At 44.7% G+C, this 23151-nt stretch overlaps 1 protein-coding gene and 1 pseudogene across 1 annotated transcript in view; both read left to right on the forward strand.

Annotated features, from left to right (window-relative positions):
- Positions 1 to 23151, forward strand: part of LOC131900701 (zinc finger protein 260-like) — a 409697-nt gene that overhangs the window by 68940 nt on the left and 317606 nt on the right.
- On the forward strand, positions 7889 to 8834 carry LOC131900707 (exosome complex component RRP46-like; annotated as a pseudogene).

Here is a 23151-nt window from a genome sequence, read left to right on the forward strand (position 1 = left end):
TTCCATTATGTAAATGTATCATATTTTCTTATCCATTCTTTCATTGAAGGGCATTTAGGTTGTTTCCAGGTTCTGGCTATTATGAATAATGCTGCCATGAACAGAGTTGAGCAAGAGTCCTTGTGGTATGATTGAGCATCCTTGGGTATAAGCCTAAGAGTGGTATTGCTGGGTCTTGAAGGAGAATGATTTTCAATTTTCTGAGAAACTGTCATACTGATTTCCAAAGTGGCTGTCCAAGTTTACATTCCCACCAGCAGTGGAGGAGTGTTCCCTTTACTCCACAGCCTCTCCAACAGAAGCTGTCTTCAATTTTTTTGATCATAGCCATTCTGACAGGTGTAAAATGTTATCTCAGTGTTATTTTGATTTGCATTTCCCTGATGACTAAGGATGTTGAACAATTCCTTAAATGTCTTTTGGTCATTTGAATTGTTCTGTTGAGAATTCTCTGTTTAGATCTGTACCCCATTTTTTAATTAGATTATTTGGTATTTTGATGTCTAATTTCTTGAGTTCTTTATCTATTTTGGAGATTAGCCTTCTTTTCGATGTAAGGTTGGTGAACATCTTTTTCCCATTTTGTAGTCTACCATTTTGTCTTATTGACCATGTCCTTTGCCTTACAGAAGCTTTTCAGTCTCAGTGTTGTGCCCAGATCGTGACCCCCAGAGAGACCACCAAAGACGAGCATGCCAGAATGCAAAAGCAAGGTTTAATTCTGGATATCCAAAAGCAATACAAACCTAGGCAGGGACTTTGTCCGATACATCCAACACAGTGGAGGCTGGAGGAAGTGCCTGCCTGTCTGCAAGCTCAGTTTTTAAAGGGAAAATCATAAGGTTACATCATTTAGGGGTGCTAGTACTGGTACAATTCTGATTGGTTCGCTTCTAGGGGTTTTCTAGAAATCATGGCTTAATCTTACTTCTAAGGGGGTGGTTGCCTGCCACCATTACTCATTGGCTGTCCTCAGGTGGGGACATTTTTATGGTCAGTTACCCTGGAAACCAGAGTTGGAACATTCTATAGTCTGGCAGTCATTACCTCGTGACTACCTTGTCTGTACTACTCTGTACTTTTACACTTTCTGGTTTCTGGAATCTGAACTGACTGGTTTCAGTAACTAATGGCCTATTCCTAAAAGGAGAAATCTTAGGCCTTAATTTTAGGGTGAAAGCATTTTGGTCTTATTTTTAAGATGGCTCATTTTGGTCTCACACTCATAAGGTCCCATTTATTAATTGATGCTCTCAGTGTCTGTACTACTGGTGTTATATTCAGGAAGCGATCTCCTGTGCCAATGTGTTCAAACTACTTCCCACTTTCCTTTCTATCAGGTTCACTGTAACTGGATTTATGTTGAGGTCTTTGATCCACTTAGACTTGAGTTTTGTGCATGGTGATAGATATGGATCTATTTGCAATCTTCTACATGTCAACATCCAGTTATGCCAGCACCATTTGTTGAAGATGCTTTCTTTTTTCCATTGTACAATTTTGGCTTCTTTGTCAAAAATCAGGTGTTCATAGGTATGTGGATTAATGTCAGGGTCTTCAATTTAATTCCATTTATCCACATGTCTGTTTTTATGCCAATACCAAGTTGTTTTTATTACTATAGCTCTATATTAGAGCTTGAAGTCAGGGATGATGATGCCTTCAGAAGTTCCTTTATTGTTCAGGATAGTTTTAGCTATCCTGGGTTTTTTGTTTTTCCTTATGGAGAAGTTGAGTATTGTTCATTTGAGGTCTGTGAAGAATTGTGTTGGAATTTTGATGGGGATTGCACTGCATCTGTAGATTGCTTTTGGTAAGATTGCCATTTTTACTATGTGAATCTTTCCTATCCAAGAATGCATTAAAAAAATCATCCATCATAATCAAGTAGGCATCATCCCAGAGTAGCAGGGATGGTTCAATATATGAAAATTTGTCACTGTAATCCACGACATAAATAAACTGAAAGAAAAAAAAAACCCCACATGATCACATCAGCTGCTGAAAAAGCCTTCAACAAAATCTAACATCCCTTCATGATAAAGGTCCTAGAGAGATCAGGAATACAAAGAACATTCCTAAATATAATAAAGGCAATTTACAGCAAGCCAACAGCCAACATCAAGTTAAATGGAGAGAAACTCAAACTGATTCCACTAAAATCAGGAACAAGATAAGGCTGTCCACTCTCCCCATGTCCATTCAATATAGTACTTGAAGTTCTATCCAGAACAATAAGACAACAAAAGGAGATCAAGGGGAAATAAATTGAAAAGGAAGAAGTCAAACTCTAGTTATTTGCAGATGATATGATAGTATATGTAATTGATCCCAAAAAATTGACCAGGTGTGGTGGCATTCCTGCTGAGCTGTACCTGGCCTGGCTCCAGAGAGTAGCACCTAGCCCTAATCCATCTTTTAGTTAGCAGACACATTTTGTTTCCCTTGTTGCCCTCTATGTGAATCCTGTCTTGGAGTTTCCCAAGGATACAAAGGCCTATGCAAAACTTGATTCAGGAAACCTGGAAAACCGTGGTACCTGATAAATCGAGGAATTTGCACTTGGCATTGTATTGTTGGGAGCTCATTTCAGGTTGTTTTGAACATACAGAAATTAACTGCTAAACTGTATTGGAGAGAAATAAAACTGCCCTAGGCGAAGGGTTAGTGCTTCAGTTCTTCGAGGCTGGAGTCCCCTGCAGCTGTCAAAAGGCTAAATACATTCTTAAGGTGCCTCTGAATCTTCTTTTGATGGATCTGCATGAACCCACACACTCATGTTGCGATATACAGCAACAACCAGGGAACTCCTACAGCTGATAAACACCTTCAGTAATGTGATGAGATACAAGATTAACTCAAAAAAGTCAGTAGCCTTCCTATATACAAATGAAAAATGGGCTGAGAAAGAAATCAGAGCAACATTTGTTAGTTATTTTACGGTGCTCTTATCCTGCGAGGAAGTGTCACAAAACACGAGAGAATCCGCTAACAAGAGTTTTATTAAGATGAAAGGGACAGACGAGTGCCCAGGCCTGTGGAAGAGACACGTGTGTGGAGAAGAAGAAGGAGCCGGGAATATGGCCCTGGCTTATAAAGGCTGGGTGGCGTACATGTGTACACAGGTCGAAGTAACTACTCCACGCATGTGCAGATCACATGGTTGTGTTGCGTGCTCTTACGCAACCATGCAAAGTCACGGGATCCTTGTCACATGAGATGCCTTGACCCAGAAATGGCTATTTTGACCTGGAACTGGCTAGGCGGAAGTGTCCAGGTCTGCCGGGCATGTGCAAACATGCCCAACCATGGGGGCGTGTTGTGAACCCATCAACATCACCTTTTACAATAGCCACAAATGACATAGAATATCTAGGAGTAACTCTAACCAAACAAATGAAAGACCTGTGTGACAAGAACATAAGTCTTTGAAGAAAGAAATGAAGGAGATACTCCTACACTATTCTTGTACTCACTAAGCAATTCTCCTCTGTCTGGGCACAGGGTCTCTAGCATATGGAGATTATTAAAGAGCATGCAGTAAAGTGATCCTCCTGCCTCACAGCTGAAAGGGCACCCAGTCCACCCAGGTCAAATTTAAACAACCCTATTGATAGTCACCAGGCACCAGCAATTTCAATAAGGCACAGGTAGGACTGTTCAAGCCTCTCTCAGCTGCACATTGGTAACCAAAACTCTAAGACTTTCCCAGCTTTCTATGGTGGCACTGGCCTGTCATGCCAACACTTGGGAGGTGGAGACAGGTGGATCTCTGTGGTTCGAGGTCAGCTTGGTTTATATAGTGAGTTCCAGGAAGCCATGGCTACATAGAGAAACCCTGTCTTGAAAAAATAAAATAAAAAGGAGGGGGTGGTTTGCAGTATGAATCTTAATTGATCTTAATAATAAAAACCTAGAGTCAGATATCAGGGTAAAACCTGAAAGATCAGAGAAGCAGAGCAGCCAGCTACTAGAAAGATGTCTTACCTCTACCAAATACTCAGCCTGAAAGATATCTGAGCTCCTGTCTCCTCCTGCCTTATATTCTTCTCTCTGCGCAGCCATATCATTTCCTGTCTCCACTTCCCTAGTGCTGGGATTAAAGGCGTGAGATCCCAGGTGCTGGAATCAAAGGTGTGAGCCACCACTGCTTGACTCTGTTTCACTTTTAGACTGGATCAATCTTATATAGCCCAGGGTGGCCTTGAATTCCTGATCTTCCTGCCTCCTCCTCCCAAGTTCTGGGATCAAAGGTATGTGCTACCAGTGCCTGGCCTCTATGTTTATCCAGTGGCTAGCTCTGCCCTCTGATCTTTGGGCAAGCTTTATTTGTTAAAACACGAACAGAATCACCACCGTGGTTAACTTTGACCAGCTAGGTGGCTCAATGAGTAGAAACTTGCAACCAAGTCCAAGAGCCTGAGGTCGATACCCAGGAGAGAACCCACACCTCCAACCTGTCTTCTTGAAAGACCCTAACCCTTCAGGCTTGCACCCCCAAGCCCCAGGAGAATGAGGAACTAAAAAGCTAGTTCCAAGGGCAGACTGACTCAGCCATTACTCAACCACCCTTACCACAATGTATGGAGATTTCCGTTAAGATATGTTGCTCAACTGTGACTGGAATAATTGCAAGTGTTCCAGGAAAGACCACTGTAACCTTTGTGTAACCTTCACTTCAGCCCTGATACCCCCCTGAGGTTCCAGGGAAAATTGTGCATGTGGACATGATTGTACCTACCCTGTGATTAGGCCATAATCTTGTGAAAGTAGCCCCTAGACATACACCAACCGGAATGAAATTGCATGGGAACTGTAATCGTGTATGGCTTCTGTGGGTTTTCCTTTTCCTTTAAAAGTACCCATGTGGCTACAGTAGGGCGCGCAACTCTTGCTCTTGGGAGGAGAGTAGCCCGACTGTACAGCTGCATCAATAAACCTCTTGCTGTTTGCATCAACTGGACCAGAGTCTGGGTTCTTGGGGCGCCCACTCGAGAAGGTAGTACCCTGGGTCTGGGGTCTATCACTCTGACCTTCACACATGCTGTGGCATGTGTGTTCAAACACATCTCAATGGCCCGAATTCAGAATTTTAAAAAGAAAAGTCAAAATAATAAGGAAAAAAAAGCACCAATACTAAAACAATCCAACAGATTAGCTAGCTATGTGTTGGTCCAACCATTGACCACACTAGAACTCCTTCACTACACTGTCAACATGACAACAGGAAGCAAAGCATTCACAGTTAACTTCCCACCATGTTATCAAGTTATCACTGCATGGCTGACTTAGGGGAAAACAAGAACAACTGAAGCGTTTTCCATGGAACTTCTTATCTCTTAGGCACTCTCTTTTGGGTTAAACAAATAACTATTCTTTGAATTGACAAAGAAAAGAGAAACAAAGAAAAGACAGAAACAGGAAATTTGTAATAAAGTGAGTAAGAATCATGAATACAGGGAGGGTCTGTCAAACCAATCCCTTAGCAGGATGCACCAAGGTCTGTCTCTGTGGTGTGGACGTTGTCTCAGGTCTGCTCAGGCAGTGCTTACACAGCATCCAGACTGAAGACTGAGTCTGCTCTATGGCCATCTGTTCATTGCTGAGCTCCTTTGTGACAAAATTGTACTCTGCACTGAGGACATTATGGCAGGAGGATCACTGTGAGATTGATGTAAGCCTGGGTTATAAGAGAGACCCTGTCTCAAAAGAGCAAATGGCAAAGCACATGCAGCCTCCGCCACCCCAGCTTTTAGGACCATTAGTGTCAGTCTTTGTCCTGGAGTCCACATGGGACTAAGACACCTTGGTCAGTAACCAAGTCCACTGTCCACTTTTTGACACCGTCTGGCATCTGTGACGGTGCTGAAGCAGCAGCCAGCAGCAGTGGCAATGGCATGAAGAATCCCTGTCCAGATGCTTTACTGCTGTGCTCACTGCTCTGTGGAGGAATTTTATCCTGTGTCTTGCCTGCAGGCCTTCCACTGAGGGTTCTTTAAAGCCACACGAACACTTGACTGGCATGTTCAGTCTGGCTCACCATATGATTTTTGGCTAAGTTATCTAGTTTCCTAGGGCTACTCATTTGTACCTAAACTTGGAAAATAGCATGTGGAGTCATATACTAATGCTGATTAGGGAATGGCTAGATGTTGGACGCACAGAGGTCCTTGTACTCACAAGGAAGCAGTAACAGAACCAGGACTGTTAATCACCCAGGGGTGTCTGCTCAATGGAGGAGATACAAGTCAAATAAGTGCATTCCATCCAGAAGGCTGAAAGTGGATTTTGTTAATAATTTGGTAACCATTTTTGCTATCCGTGGAGCACACCTCCCCCACCTTTTGCTATAGAGGCACACCTCATCAATATTTCCCAGAATAATTATTCCAGAGTCTTCCTTCCCTAGTGCACTAATCATTTGAGGGGAGATGTCACATGTACTCTATGGCTTCCCAACCTCTATGCTCTCTTGGTCAGAGATCACACTAGACTCTAGACCTTTTAGCTATAAACTCACCCTCATAGTCACATGTACTTTGTAAAGACTCTCCATGTAATCACACCTTAAGCATTATTGTGCACCTGGAATTGGACTGATTGTTGCCTGGAAACCTTTTCCCAAATTGTACTGCGTTTTAAATATGCTGACAATGATCTGCCTGGTAATAGTCTCCCCAAAGTCTGAAGCGGGTTGATGAAGTCAATCTGCACTGGGTTTTCCTTCTCATCCTGCAGGGACCCCCACAACTTGTGCCCAATGTGGGGCACATGACCCTGGGATCAGGTAAGAAGAGTTTACCATGAATAGAAATAAGGGGTCCTTTTACTCATAAAGGGCCCTGATCTTAAAGTAAGAGAGTGGGACTAAGTATGGGCTCTTCTCAGTGTTTTGAGACAAAGCATTTTGTACAATTATTGAAAAATTTGTTAAGATCAAGAGGAACAAAATATTCAGAGCTACAGGTCTACAAAATTTAGAAAGCATAGGAAATAAAGCAAAGAGAGCCCATGAAGGCAGGGGATAATAAAGTGGTGTGGACTGCATGGTGACCACTAATGTTTGACAAAGTTCCAGCATTTCGACATTGTGGGATCACAATTCTTCAACACCTTTTGACTTCCATTTTATTGATTCTCACTCTGTGTTATGGGAGTTCCCTTATGCCTTTTCCTTTGGGAAATTTTTTGTGGGCTTCAGTGGAGGAAGATGTATACAATGGGAGCCTCTTTAAACAAAATAATTCTTAGAATAAATTCCAGCCACTGTGCAACCATATACCATAAAACTCTCCTACTCTCGTACAAGTTAACACCAAACTGCTAGAAAATTTATATAAATAACATATGCTTGAAAATAAGGTAATTTTGACAAATAAGATTTGTTTTATAAATGAGGTCTATTTGATAATCAAGGTTTGTAAATTCCTAAGGTCTACTCAGGTTCACAGTAATATTTCTCTAGCTTCCTCTTTGCTCACTTTAAGCATTAGCTATTTGGATAAACTAAGCAATATTCTATAATGGAGTGTCTAGTCCCTCAAGAAGTTCTTTTCCCTTGATCAGACATTTAAACAAAAGCCCCCATTTCCACTAGGGCTTTGAGAAGCTTCCTGCTTGTTAAAAAGGCAATCATTCTTATCTCTGGAAACGAGCTTGTAGCTCTTCCATTAACATATGACTGCGGTGCCTATTAACTTGTCAATGCTGGCTCTCTCAATCCCTGCTCACAAGCCCACCCCTGTGCACAAGCCCCCCTTCCTCCCATTCCCATTTACTCCCTTGTGCAGTGGTAGAGTATAAAAGTAGCCACCCTATGCGCAATAGTTATGCGGCCGGGCGGAAGCTACGGAAGCTACGGTAGGATCTCTGCGCGCGTGGTCGGTGGCTATGGAGGTAACTAAGCGTGCAGACGCCGAGGCAAGTACTGACACCGGAACAGAGTCCAACTCTCGAAATCCAGTCTGCAGCCTCCGGCGTTTTGCTTGTGAACAGAACCTGCTGTCCCGGCCCGATGGGTCTGCTTCTTTTCTGCAAGGTGACACCTCTGTCTTGGCTGGAGTGTACGGGCCGGCTGAGGTGAAGGTCAGCAAAGAAATCTTCAACAAGGCCACACTCGAAGTGATCCTGAGGCCGAAGATTCAGCTGCCTGGCATGGCCGAGAAGAGCCGGGAGCAGCTGATCAGGAATACATGTGAAGCCGTGGTTCTGGGAGCCCTGCACCCCCGCACCTCAGAATCACGGTGGTGCTGCAGGTGGTGAGTGATGCTGGCTCTCTCTTGGCCTGTTGCCTGAATGCTGCCTGCATGGCATTGGTGGACGCAGGTGTGCCCATGTGGCCTCTTTTCTGTGGGGTCAGCTGTGCCCTGGACTCTGATGGCAATCTTGTGCTGGACCCCACAACCAAGCAAGAAAAGGAAGCCCGGGCCATCCTGACCTTTGCTCTGGACAATGTGGAGCAGAAGCTGCTGATGTCCACCACCAAGGGCCTCTATTCTGATGCCGAGCTCCAGCAGTGCCTGGCTGCTGCCCAGGCCGCCTCACACCACATCTTCGGCTTCTACCGGGAATCACTGCAGAGGCGCTACTCCAAGAGCTGAGACAAGGCAGGGCAGGGCGCCCCGCCACCACGCCCACTGCCTCCAGCTGCCACAGGCCAGCACCCCAGTTTACCTCTCTCTGTGCCCATGTGGCTTCCAGTCCTACAGCAGCAGGGGCTCCTATACCAGACTGGGGAGGAGGCTTAGGGACATTTCCAAGCCTGGTCACAACCCTCCCCTCAACAGGACACCATTAAAGGGAGCTCACCTGTGTTGAGTGAATGAAAAAAAAAAGTAGCCACCCTGATTCATTTTGGACCTGAACTCAGCTGGAGCTGGACTCTGGCAATAAAGTCCCTGTCAAATAGTTTACTTTTTAATGAAGAGAGAGAATTTTCTGCTGACAGAATAGACTCCAGAGCCTTTAGGCTTTTAGGCCAGCTGTTATGATTTATTATGTACCCCTCCCCCCAGGGTATCCCAAGCATGCAGGGAAACATGCTGTGGGCTGGCGGGCTGGCCGGTGACCCAGTCCATGTGGGCATGGCAGTGGCAGCAGCGGCAGACAGTAATAAACAACACACACGCTGCATGCACATGGAGAGTTTCTTATAATAGAGAGATAAAGAGACAGAGAGACAGAATGAATGAGACATAGAGAGAGAGGGAGGGAGAGAGAGAGGGAGGGGTGCTCACCTTGTGGGAGGAAAAGCAGAAGGAGAGAGAGAGAGAAAGGGGTGGAGTTTTTCCTTAAGAAAAGTCTTCTACACAGGGCAGCCCCAAGGGGCAGATCAGAATATTAACATTTCTCCGTTTTGATTATTATAAAAAAAAAGTGAGTTATGGGAGCAAGTGGGGGAACAAGGGTGCTGAATTCTGAGGCTACTTCAAGCTGGCAAGGGGTGAAGTGGGGAGGAGGAAAGCTAGGAGTCATGCATGGTGGGAGGTAAAGTAAAGAAGCATTGTTAGCTGTCATCATGGAAATGTCTGGCGTGGAGATCTCAGGGTCTGTTCCTTGAGATTGCTAGGAGAAAAATAGATTGTTATCATTGTACTTATGAGCTGGACTAGCCATGAGTAGAATGATATCTGCCAGAAAGAATAGAACAGGGAAGTGCCCCGGTTGTACAGATGAGGCAAGGGTGAACAGGTTCCAGTTGCTGGGCCTGAGCCTAGAGGAGTGGTACCAGCAGTGAATTGAAGGATGTGTTCTTCAGGATGGTAGGAGTCATCACATCTGTCATTTCTCTGGAGGTGGGGGTGCATCCATCCTAGTTGGCATCCTCGGAGCTGGTGCCAGCCGGTGCTGGGGCTGGTGTATATGGAAAAAACCCTTGGGCCCAGGCAGGAGGAGAGAAACTGAAAAATATTCTCAAAAATGGATGAGGTCAAAATGGGCTCTGGAGGCTGTTAATTTTTATCAGACCAGATTTTTTGATGCAGTAGCAGAACTTTTCCCAGGGACCTGTAGGTATCTGTAAGACAGCTGGAATAGATTTACATCATAGCAAAAGGGTTGAAAATCCTTAGAAATTTAAGGACTCTTAAGAACTGTTTGTAGTCAATGTTGTATCAGCGTATCAAAGCTACATTTATCAATATTGAAATTTTGAACCTCTGGAGTTATATCTGAAACCAGTCTATTCTTACCATAAAGTCTGTGAATGAAGCTGTAAATTTAATAGAAAACTTATTAATGAACTGCTACTAATCTTGGGATTGGGACTGTCAAAATGATACACCCTAGTCATCAAACATTGTCAGATCTGAGAAGGATAAACTTAAGAAGTGAGACAGCTTTCCAGCTACCTAGGCAGCAATCCCAAGTCTCATTGTGGTCATGCAGGAGGGGCAGAAGCTCCAAAGGAAGCATTTGTTCAGCTGATAAGCCCAGAAGATCTGACATATTTTTCTGTGGAGTAGAAATTTGAAGAGGTCATTCTATCTGTCTTGGTAAAGAGGACAATCGACCCCTGTTGCTTTTCTTTATTCGTGGTCTAGAGAGGATCTCAACATTGGTTGCATGGTTAGCCTTGCCATAAGCTTTCAGGTGAAGGTTCTGCAGCCATCTATCTTCTTGGAGAAGTTATAGGATGCTGCTGCCAAGAGCTGACATGTCTCTTTACCATTAAAGCTTTTATATCAAGTGCCATATACTCAGATCTCGAAAAGTGTTTGAGGATGGGGGGAACAAAATCTGTTAGATGTGTTTATAACTTTGAGAGAATATATATGACTTAAATCTGAATATACATATTTCCCAGTTAGTTACAGCCTAATGAAGTTAGCAAGGACAGGGAGCTAACCTTTGAATACAGCCAGATTATAATCCTGGATGATTTATATAAAAATAACTATTTCTTAAGCTGTCTCCTGAGAAGGCAAAGAAGAGTGACAGGGAAAGATCCCAAGGCCAAATGAGAACAGGAGAAAGGGAGCTTGTGGATCAGGGTGCAGCCCAACTCTGAGAAAAGGACCCTCTTGGTGGACCAGAAATTTCATCCTGAATGATTTATATAGAAGTAATAATTCCTTAAGGTCATACAATATCTCCATGGTTCTGCATAAAGAAGGTCAAGTGTCTTATCTTATTGCAGGACGGTTTTAATTGATAAATATCAATGGGCATTAGATAGCCAATCAGTCCTCTATGCTAGGGGGTTTGCTTTTGACCCAGCATGTCAAAATATGAGACAATGTATTCTCTTCTGGAACTGTTTCAAGCTGGCATTGGGGCATTGTTATCAGGGCTCACCAAAAGGCTGAAAGGCTTAGTCAAAGGCTGAACAGTGGGGTATTAGTCAGAAGCATGTGGTTGTCTGACATGACTGTAGAGGCAGGGGACAATTACGTTTGGCTAAGCTGGTCCACATCACATAGACAAGAACCTCTGTTGGCATCTGTGGCAGGGAAAGTACTGCGGGTTCCACAATGTTTTTGCCAGCCTGCTGGAATATAGGCTAGAGACAGGAGTTAAAATTTATGAATTTATTTGGAGCCTTCAGACCTGTAGTTTTGGTAATTGGAGACCAGGGGAGAATGCTGTGGGATGGTTTGTATGTCAAGTGTGTTGCTGATTGGTTAATAAATAAATCACTGATTGTCCAGTGGCCAGGCAGGAAGTATAGATGGGACAAGGAGGAGTAAAAAGCTGGGAAGTAGAAGGCTGAGTCAAAGTCACTGCCAGCTTCCGCCATGACAAGCAGCATGTGAAGATGCCAGTAAGCCACGAGCCACGTGGCAAGGTATAGATTTATGGAAATGGATTAATTTAAGCTGTAAGAACAGTTAGCAAGAAGCCTGCCACAGCCATACAGTTTGTAAGCAATATAAGTCTCTGTGTTTATTTGGTCGGGTCTGAGCAGCTGTGGGACTGGTGGGTGACAGAGATTTGTCCTGACTGTGGGCAAGGCAGGAAAACTCTAGCTACAGAGAAAAATGCCATCTTCAGGAATAGACAAGTGAGAAAGACTTCTGAACTGGGGCAGGATGGGATATCTGAAAAGCAGCAGTAGAGTCATGACTATAAGTTTAAAATCCTGAGCTTGTGGCCCAAATAGCATCAGAATTGTACTAATGTTAAAATCTGAAACTTAAAATCTTAAGCATTCGTGCTATTACCCTATCTCAGCATAGGAGCATGCTGTCCCTGCCCACCAGAGTGGCTGTGTGGGAAAGAATGCCAGGCCATGAATGAACTTCCACCCAGATGGCTGGAGCCTGAGAGATGCAGCTAGAGAATGCCAGGCCAAGGCTGGAGGACTTTTCTTCAGCCCATAAAACAATGGTGAAAGAATGCAAAGTGGGCAATTCCCTAACTTCCTTCCATACCTGATGGCCTGAGAGCCGGGTGCCCCATTCATGCTGCCATTAGCAAAGGTGGAGGTAAGCTGGTGTGGCTTGCCTGTTTTGACCTTAGCCAAGACAGCAGCTAGACCACGTGGCTGACCTTATTTAAGATGGCACCTGCTTGACCATGTGACTGCCCTTATCAAATATGGTGGCTGAGCATGTGTTCATGTGATTTTTTGGGGGAGAGAGTCAAGACAAACGGAACAGATAAGGAACAAGTAAAGTGAAGCATTTAAAAGTCAGAAACAAGTTAACGTGGCCATCTCCCAAACTCCAGTAATGGCAGCAGCAGTAGAGGAAAGGCAGATTGCTAGAGGAGGGAAAGGTGGGGCCCTGAGCAGTTGTGGAGCAGCCAGTGGAGCTCCGGGTGCAGGAGAGTGAGAAGGCAGGTTGCTGGAGGGGCTCGGCTCCAAAAGGCTTGGCTTGTTCAGTGGCAGTGGGGGCAGCAATACAGTCAAGTGACCAGATATTTGTGTGGCTAGTTTACAGGCTGCCAGAGGGGAAGGAGGGGCTCCTCAGTTAGTGAGGCATGGCTTGCATGCCAAAGTCCTGCAGGTGGAACAGGAGGTCTCAGTAACAGAGTTAAAGCAACAGACAGAAAAGATTTCAGAGATAGAATTACAGAAAGGATAGGTATTAGGAGCAAGGAACAGGCAAGGAGAGTGAGCTTTGCCTGGTGGTAAATTTTACATGTCATGGAAGGAACCCAGGCACAGGTGATGATGTATGTAGTTGCTTAGTGGAGGCTGGAGGAGCATTGGGGGTGGGTAATGGGGGGGCAGAGAGGGGTAAGCGTAGTTTTCCACAATGAGGTATAATAGTGCAAGACAGTCAATGGACTATTGTCACAGAGGCTATGGGGCGTGGAATTCAGAGGGCACAGGCTACTTCTGTATGCTGTCACATAGGGGTAGGGACTGAGGGGATATGAGCCTGAAAGACAGGTGATGCCAGCAAGCCAAACGAGACTGACCTCCCAGGGAGTCAGAGAGAATGAATGGTGCAAGATAGCTAATGGACTGTTGTCACAATGGCTATGGGCCTTGGAGGGCACAGACCTGAGGGCCTTAGAACCCAAAAGACAAGTGGTACCAGCACTATGAGAGAGAAGAGCAATTCCTCAGTTGTGGGAAAATGGCCAGAAGGGAAGGGAAGAATCTTACTGATCCCATAGGGTGAAGAGTTTCCCACAGTGCTCCAGCTGGAAAAATGGTGGTGGCACAAGGTCCCCAAAGCTCCTCAGAGTGCCAGTGGGCAGGAGAAAGCAGTGGGATTGCTGACAACACTGGGCACCAATGTTATGATTTATTACACGGCACCCCCATCCCCCACCCGCAGGGTATCCTGCGTGTGCAGGGAAACATGCTGGGCAGATGCAGCAGCTGGCTGGGCAGATGCAACCCAGATGATGCATCCATGTGGAGAGTTTATTATAATAGAGAGATAAAGAGGCAGAGAGACAGAAAGAGGGAGAGAGAGAGAAAGAGGAAGGGGGTGCACACCTCATGAGTGGAAAAGGCGAAAGGAAAGACAGAAAGGGGTGGAGCTTTTCCTTAAGAGGCTTCCATGTCAGGATGCAGGGCGGCCCCAAGGGGCAGGATCAGAATATTAACACCAACTATGTACATTTGGGACTTGCCCTCACATAGGATCGGACTGGAACTCAGAGCTCTCAGGCTGTGAGCTGCCTGTCACCCCTTTCTGCCCAGGGCCACCAGAGCCGGCAGGGACCCACTGTTGCAGCATGAGCTAGTGAGGAACCTGCCTGACTCCATTTGAATGAGAGTTGAATTGCTTGCTGTTTCTTGGAACCTGGCCTTCCCCAACCCACGACCTTGATTTGTTTTTAAGAATACCCTGTGAAATGCTTCTGCACCCCAATAAGCCTCTCCACTAATGCACCAATCCAAATCAAACCGAATCAAACCAAATTAAGAAAAAGCCCAGGTTTAATGGGTGAAATGCTCCTGAATAATTTTCTGGCCTCCAGAGAGGAGATGGGGATGAGAGACTGAATAACCACATGTCTGTTTTCTGGGGGATAGTTTAAATACTTCTTGGAGAGGGCAGTAGAGGGCAAGAATCTGGTGAGACTGGGTATGAGAAGGGACAGGGGATGATTGGGGGCACTGGACCAGTGTGTGGAAGGGGACCAGGATGTAGGTTGTGGCATTGGAGGATAGGGAAGGGTGGGGAGGGGCAGAGCAGGTGGGGAGGACAGGGAGGTGGGTAAAGAGGAGGAATTTGGTCTCTGGCCTTTCTCCTGGAGAAGAAAGAAAGGGGGAAGGGTGGATAAAGGGAGACATATGAGGAATACTGGCCACTGAAAGGAACATGTGGCAGCATAGGAGGGGGATGGGTAGGCAGGGTTCAGGGGAGTGGGAGAGGGGCCAGTATCTCAGGAAGAATGGTCACAGCACAATTTTCAGGGTCACAGTTCCCAGATAGGTGGGAATCTAGAGGCACTGTGACCTTGGCCAACAAGACCAGTGCCGTGGCACACTGGCTGTTGTAGGGAGGATGGGAATGCAGAACCCAAAGACCATGGACATAGGTTTCTATCCACTTATCTCTATGCTGGAAAATTTTCAAGATTACAGAGGATGGAAAGTTCAAAGGTTCCCTCTGGTGGTCATCTTGACTGGTTATCAAGAGTATATTGTGGCCAGGCGTTAGTGCTCAGAGAAATCAGGCATTCAGGACAGATGGTATCAGATAGTCCCAATTTGAATAGATTTTGTAAAAGATACCCCAAGGGTGTTTGGGGATCTGGCTTTGAATTGCAGGTGCCCATTTCACAAATCCATGCTGGGACTGAAGACTAACACAATGTGTCTAATGTGGTAGGCTTTGGGTAAAAAAAAAAAAAGGGTGTGTGTGTGTGTGTGTGTGTGTGTGTGTGTGTGTGTGTGTGTGTGTGTGTGAATATGCCCTTGAACAGAATATCTTCTGAATAAAGGGGTCCCACAGAACAAAGGCAGGTCTTTGCTTTGGTAATGGGTCAGGGCCCTGGTGTGGCCATGCCTTTGGCAGGACACCCCCAAAATCAGAGGAGGCCCTGGGCCTTTAAGGCGATGACTCGGAAAGGAAAATTTACCCAACTGAAAGCTGAACTTAGTCTGGTGGGGAACGTGTCGGGGAAAAGGGTGTTTTCCAGCCCCAGGGCTGGTAGAGGAAAATCAGCCCCTCGGTGGAACCTCCAGATGAAAAGGTTTTGCACTCTGATGAGCTTCTCTGCTGACACAGCAATCCAAATCAGACCAAATTAGACAAAATTAAGAAAAAGCCCAGGTTTAATGGGTAAAAGGCTCCTGGATGATTTTCTCATCCCCAGAGAGGAGATGGGGAAGAGAGACTGAAAAACCACATGTCTGTTTCCTGGGGACAGTTTAAATACCCTGTGGGAATGGTGTTAGCATCCTGGCACGCCCCTTGGAGACCCACCCAGTGTCCTGATGTCATCTTAAGTTAAAGCCTCTGTAAGAGGAAAAAACCCCTCCCACCCTCTCTCTTTACCCCTCTTACCAGAGGTAGCATGCACCTCCCTCTCTCTCTCTCTCTCTCTCTCTCTCTCTCTCTCTCTCTCTCTCTCTCTTCCTCTCTCTCTCTCTCTCTCTCTTTCTCTCTGTCTCTCTGTCTCTCTCTGTCTCTCTCTCTCTCTCTCTCTCTCTCTCCCATTAATAATAATAAACTTTCCATGTGGACATGTGTCTGCATGGTGCTACTTTTCACCACTCAATGCCACAATCCACCACTGCATCTGCATGGTGTGTCTCTCTCACCCACTGAGACAGACACCTTGGTCTAACCCGCCAAGACCTTCCATGTGCTGTATCATAACACTGGTGCTATGTGACTCAGCAGAGGCCATCCTTGTGCTTTATCCTGCCTGTGGGCACTCTGCGACATGCTGGGATTTCTAGAACCTTCAATATTCACTCCATAGTCTGTAAATCTGTAAACTCCCTACCCCTTCTGGCCATTTTCCATGAGTGAGGATTTGTATAGTCGTGACTGTGGTTTCTCACTTTTCAGCCTTGCCCAAAAGACCTGGTACTGGGCACCACATGTCTCGGGCTTTCAGCTCTCCGTTCCCTGTTCCTATGCATCCAGCAAATGGGACAGCTGGCGCCACTCACTCCACGGCCCATAGCCTTTAGATGATGATCCACTGGCTATCTTGAGCTGTCACTGGTCCTCACTGGAGGTCAGTCTGTTGGACCTCTCAGTCATGGAAAATGAGTCTCCCACCAAACCTCTATCTTTATAACTTCTGCCAGTGAACCCTGTCCTGTTCCCTCTCCTATCCCTTGGATTCCTTCCTTACCATCCTCGCCCTCATGCCTTCACTCAAACTGTCTTGTACTGTTCTGTCTCTGTCTGCTCCCTGCTTTCCCTCTTCTCCCTCCTCCTCTTGCCGCTATTGAGGCTCGGGAGACCCAGGATGCCTCCCGTATCTTCTGCTCCCTCCTGGCTTTCTCCCACTGTGCTGTCTCTCAGTCTACTCCTGCAGTCCTATAAATTCTTTCCTCTGGCTTTTTAAGTTGGTCAGCTGACAGTTTCCTGGGAAGTTTTGTCTGTCATTCTGTTAAAAAAAAGTTTATTTTGTATGTGCCAATAGAAATGTGTGATTGATGTGGCCACATGAATGTGTTTCTGAGTGACTTTTGAATGCTTGAGTTTATCTGTTCTATATCTGTTCCATATGTATTGAAAGAAAAAAAAGAAAGAAAAATAAAAAACCCATGTGAACACATACACGGTCAGGCTCCAGAGGGTGATCATGTGGTCAGGCAGGTGCCATCTTGACTAAGATCAAAGATGGACAGGTCATATGACCTCATTGCCATCTTTACTAAGGGCAGGGGAAAGCCACATACTGTCTCTGGCTCAAGCATGGGCAGAGCACCCAGCACCTCAGCCTTGGCCACTCCCTCCTGCCTGACTGGGCTCCATTTGACCAGGGAAGCTTTTCTAAAGCTTTCTACATCTCTCAATAAAAAATGTTCTAAGATATAAGTGTCCACACAAGCTTTGAGGGTCTCAAAAGATGGTTCAAGATAAAAATATCAGTTACAAAGATACAAATAGATGATTTAAATGCTTCAGATTACTTTCCCATTGTATAATATTATTATGCCCTGGCCAGCAGGATCTTCATCAGAGACCCTAGAAGGGGGGATGGAGAATGAAAGGGACAAGAGACACAAAGAATTGACAGCAAGATAGTATTCTGATCAAGCTGCAAAATTTTATTTTTCTCAGGCAGGTTTTATAGTAAACTTTCTTTGGGAAAAGATCAGGGGACTGTTGAGTTGCTAAGCAACCCAACCAAGCAACCCAACCACAAAACATTGTTATAAATGGTTACTGTAACAGAAAGATAAGGAAATGTTAAATTATTTTCTAATAACTCAGGACTTGTCTGGGCATGTCAAAAGTTTCTGGTTAGTGGCTCAATACTGGACAACAGAAACTTAACTCAGGCAGGCACTATGGCATGGCTCTTACAATTGTCCTTGGCATTATTATATTAAGATTTTAAAAGTTCAGAGTCTAACATTAATAGAATTCTGATACTATTTGGGTTACAAGCTCAAGATTTTAGATTTTCTTTGGTTGTCTTCTAAATATAAACTTAAACTTCTCATCAAACCAGAGACATCTCCATATAATCTGTACCTGGCTCTTTCTAACAAAGAAATGTACATGCTTTTAACACAAATCTGTAATTTTGCTAGGACTCAAGGGTATGAGTTTAGTCTGGCTGTTTTGCAGATACCCATTGCCTGCTTTTCTATGATATGGATTTAAATTCTGATTGGTAATACTAATATATCTAAAACTTTTATGTCCTTTCAAAAAATAAGAATTCATATAAACTTCAGAGGATAGGCTGGGTGGTGGTGGTGCACACCTTTAATCCCAGCCCTTAAAATGGTAATCGATGCAGATATTGCTGCCAATGACTTAAAAAAAGTCTCTCCTTATTCAAAGTCTATTCAGGCTTAAGAATGTGAGGCTTTGCCAGGAGCCATTCCCCAGTGGTAGATGGGTCCTGCAGAGGGTGTAAGGAGTCGGTGGGAGAAGAAAGTGAGCCAGGCCATGGTGGTTGGGAGAATCTTGCAGCCTGACTGACTAGCAGCCAGAGTGTTTCTTTATTTATACAGAATTTAGTTAGCAGGGATACATTCATGATGTTCCAAAACATGGATCATATCAGTTTTGTTTTTGGATATGTGTTTCACTTCCTTTTGCTCATCTTTTAGTCATCATTAATAAACTATGACAGAACAGAATTATCATTTCCAATCATTTTCCCTCAAGTTTTGACATCATTAATAAACAGAGTTATCATTCTTACTCATTAACCCATAACCCAATTTTTGAGAATCTAGAGGCTCAGGCTGGTTGTTTTGGTTGCTTCAAGGACACTAGACCAAAACAAAAATCTTCAACCACTCTGGACATTTTATCATGTCCCAAGTAGTGTATTATTAACTCTTAGTGGTCAGAGTGCCCAGGAAAAATCCTTAGGCCGAAACTGCTACAGTTATTATTCAAATTCTGGTGTAACACAATCAATGTTCACATTTATATCTTTATAGAATTGGTCTATATGTCTAATCCTGGCATTCTGTTGTTCCTTGGTCATACGACATTATAGTGGCTCTACATGAGCTAACTTCTAACAGAGGGAGGTTATACTTTTATCATCTTTCCACTCCATACTTTACTTATCAATATGTCTCTATGTAGGGCAGAGTTGTATGCCACGTAATTGTCTGAGTGCAGTGGGAAGAGGCTTGTAATCTGAACTGTGGACAATTCCTCTAGCCCACTGAATCTTGTTGACCTTTTTGAATTTACTTTGGTTTGAATATCTTGTTCCAGTGTAAGTACAGGGACAGATGTGTCAAGAATATCTCATAGCCTCAAATGTCTCATAGCCTCATAAAGAGACCTGTGGCTACTTTATGTGTCACAACCTCCAAGGCATAAGGAAGACCTTCAAGTAGATAAGGATATCTCCCTCAAAGTGTGTGTGGGGGAGATAGTATGTTCAGAATTTTCCTGGATAAGCTTAGAAGCAGCATTCCTGGGAGAAGGTGTAAATGATTCACAAGGAATTTTCCATCAACCCAATATCCCCAAATTGTACAAATATTAAAAGTACCCCGAGTATGTAACAGGTGGAGATGAAAACCAAAGGTGGCATGGCAGCCATCATGTGGCTCAGCTTTGCTGGATCTTTGTCAAGCAGCTGTGCTGGCTTGATGACTTCTGCCATTCCATTCAGATATGGCTGTGCCAAGGCCTCTTTGTCCTTGCTAACTTCATTAAGCTGTAACTAATTGGGAAAACATATGTCCAGATTTAATTTCTATTGCTCTCAAAATTAAGCCTAAATAACATTTGATTTTGTTCCCCTGATGTCATGATGTAGATGGCCACATGGCTAGTAGACATCTTTTACTGAGGTTTACTAAGATTAAAAAAACACATTTAGGCCTAATGAGATCTCTGTTCATTTTATCTTCTTCTAGAGTAATGAAACAACAATCCTCAAATAATGTAGATTGGCATGAAATCGATATGTTCATATTAACAAAAGCTAACTTAGAGAGTTACACCTATGTCTTTGCCAAGTGTTCAACACCAAGCTTCTAGAGAATTTAAATAAATGATGGCATATATTTGATAAATAAGATATTTTATAAACAAGATATATATCCTATGATGGAGTTTCTGGTTCCCCAAGAGGATCTTTTTCTCAAAGAGTCCTTTTCTCAGAGTTGCTCCACACTCCAACTCACAAACCGCCTTTCTCCTGTTCCCATTTGGCCCTGGGATCTTTCCCCTGTCACTCTTCTTTGTCTTCTCAGGAGACAGTAAGTCCTAGTCTCATGAAAGCTGCTAACATATTGGAGACTTAGGGAATACTACTTGATAGTCATTCATTCATTCCTAATTGACAGAGAGTCCTCAAATGCTTGGAGATCTACAGAATATGACACTTAAAATGTTTAATTAAAAAGCTTTTCATGATAGAGAGACATGCTGGTTCCTGCCAGTACCTTTATGTCCTCCAAAGAAGATGGCTGGGCACAGAAGAACCTCTATCTGGAACTTGCTCCAGAGTGGCAGCACCAGTCACTGAGATGGGCATAGAAGAACCTCAACTGCTGTAGGCAGGGCCTTCTTCAGACCATGGACAATAGGAATCTGGGAACCCATTGCCTCACTTTTGCCTAGATATGGTAGGCTGGTCCTTCCCACAAAGTCCTACCCCACAACTGTCAGATCTTCTGAGGCCTGGCAGGCCTAGGCCTGGCAGCTGAAGACTAATGTTGTTGCCCTGAGACCTCTGCCCTCAACAACCATGGAGGACCCTGGGGTAGCTATCTAAGTAGCCAGCAGGTAAGTCTCTGTCACTTTCAATTGCTAACTCAGGTAAAATGTATCCTTCTCAGATCTCTGATGCCATTTGACAATCAGGCATTCCTTCAGCTGTCTTCTCAGTTCTCTATGTAAAATTCGCAGCCTCATTCTGTTAGGGCGAATACTGCTTTCAGTATCTCCTGGTGAATTAGACAAAAAGAAACACCTTTAAGGTTTGTATATATGAAGATAGGAAATCTATCTCACTTCTATTCACTTATTCATCTTTCTCAGACCTGATAATGTTTGCCAGTTCAACAGCTCTCTCCCCCAACTCCAAGGTTTCTATGGACTTTACTGGTCCTTGCTTTTAGAGAGAGGGTAGGGAAGCCTCCCTCCTCCTTCTTCACTCACCCAACCACTTCTATTCAGTAAGTTTCCTCTGGTTATAGATTTAAAGATGTGTTTCATTGGGCTGAAACTAGCCTCTAAAAAACGTTCATGCCCTTTTAACTGAAAGCCATAGTCTTTTGCTATGACACCAAGATGTAAATCTGTCCCAGTTGTTTCACATGCTTACAGGTTCCTGCATAGATCCACCCCTCCTGCCAGACTTGTGCCAAAGCCAATCCACAGGGGGTCCTCCAGATACACCAGCCCCTGCACCAGCTCTGAGGATGCAAACCACCAACCTAGGATGCCAACCAGGATGGGGGCATGTCCCACCTCCAGAGTAACAGATGTGATGGCACCTGTACTCCTTGAACACATCATCCCTCAATTTTGCATGCCATTCCCCTAAGCTCATGGGACATCACTACTGGTACCACCACCCCAGACTCCAGGGCATGTCTGCTTGCCTCTTCCGTACACCCAGGGTACTTCTCTGTCCCATTCTTTCTGGCAGGTATCACTCTTCCCATGGCTAGCCCCGCTCATAAGGCCAGTCATAACAATGTATTTTTTTCTCTTAGCAAACTGCCTTTTCAGCTCCCTCAAGGAACTGATGCCTGAGATCTCCACAATGACAGCTAATTGAATGCTTCTTCATTCACATCTCCCTCAGTGTGTGACCCCGACTCCCAACTTCCCCCTCCCCACTTTGCCCCCACATCAGCAGAAAGCAGTCTCAGGAATTTGGTGCCCTCATTCCCCCTTGCTATCCATAACTCACCATTTTATAGTAATCAACAAGGGAGGAATGTTAATATTCTGGCCCGCCCCTTGGAGATCTGCCCAGTATCCTGATGTCATCTTATGTTAAAGCCCTAAGAGGAAAAAACCCCTCCCTACTCTCTCTCTTTCCCTCTCTCTTTCTCTCTCTCTCTCATCCCTTTTTTTTCTCTCTCTCTCTGCTCTCTCATTTAAATAATAAATTTCCATGTGGACATGTGTCTGCATGGTGTGAGTAACTTTCCACCACTTCATGTGGCAGCCTGCTGCTCTGTCGGCATGGCATGTCTCTGTCACCCACCTGGGCACCTTGGCCCAACCCACCAAGGCCTCCCACACATCATATCATAATAAGTGGTCTTGAGCATCACTGGGGAAGCTGTGTTTGTTAGGCTTTCAAAGATATGGCAGGGTTTGGGGAGAGAGAGGGATAGGGGAGGGGAGTTGAGGTAGAGCTTCCATCAGAACACCCTGACTCTCCCAGACCCTCCCTGACCCCTCCCTAATTACATGGTGGGAGACCACATGATTTTTTTAAATAACTTTTTTTGTATTTTCTTATTGCTCCATTGTCTCCTATCTGTAAAACTACTTGTGATTTTTTCTCCTTGAAAGAGGCCCCAGAGGAACTCTACAGAGACAACCAAACCAAGCTCGTGGGAACTAATGAACTTTAGACCAACAGCAGTGGAGTTTCCACGGGACTAGACTAGACCCTCTGCATAAGTGAGACAGTTGTATAGCCTGATCTGCTTAAGGGGTCCCCTGGCAGTGGGATCAGGATCCATCCATGGTGCATGAGCTGGCTTTTTGGAGCCCACTACCTATGGTGGGACACCTTGCACAGCTTTGATCCTGGAGGAGGGACTTGGACCTGCCTCAACTGAATGTACTAGGCTCTGCTGATACCCCACGGGAGGTCTTACCTTGTCAGAGGAGAGAATGGAGTGGGGATGGGGGAGGAGAGGCTGGGGGGGAGGGAGAGGGAAGGAAGGAGGACCTATGGTTGGTATGTAAAATGAATAAAAATTTCTTAATTAAAAAAAGAGGCCCCAGAGGTAGATTCATGGCTGCTCTCTTTAATCCAATCTAGCAGGCAGTCACTGGCCAGATCTTGGGTGCACCCCAATAAAAACAAGCTTGTTTCAAATTTGGCTGAGAAGTTAGTATTTTCTTGTTGTATGTTTGCTTGATTTTTGTTTAA

The sequence above is a fragment of the Peromyscus eremicus genome, unplaced genomic scaffold, assembly GCF_949786415.1.
Source record: "Peromyscus eremicus unplaced genomic scaffold, PerEre_H2_v1 PerEre#2#chr22_unloc_1, whole genome shotgun sequence".
Lineage (NCBI taxonomy): Eukaryota > Metazoa > Chordata > Mammalia > Rodentia > Cricetidae > Peromyscus > Peromyscus eremicus.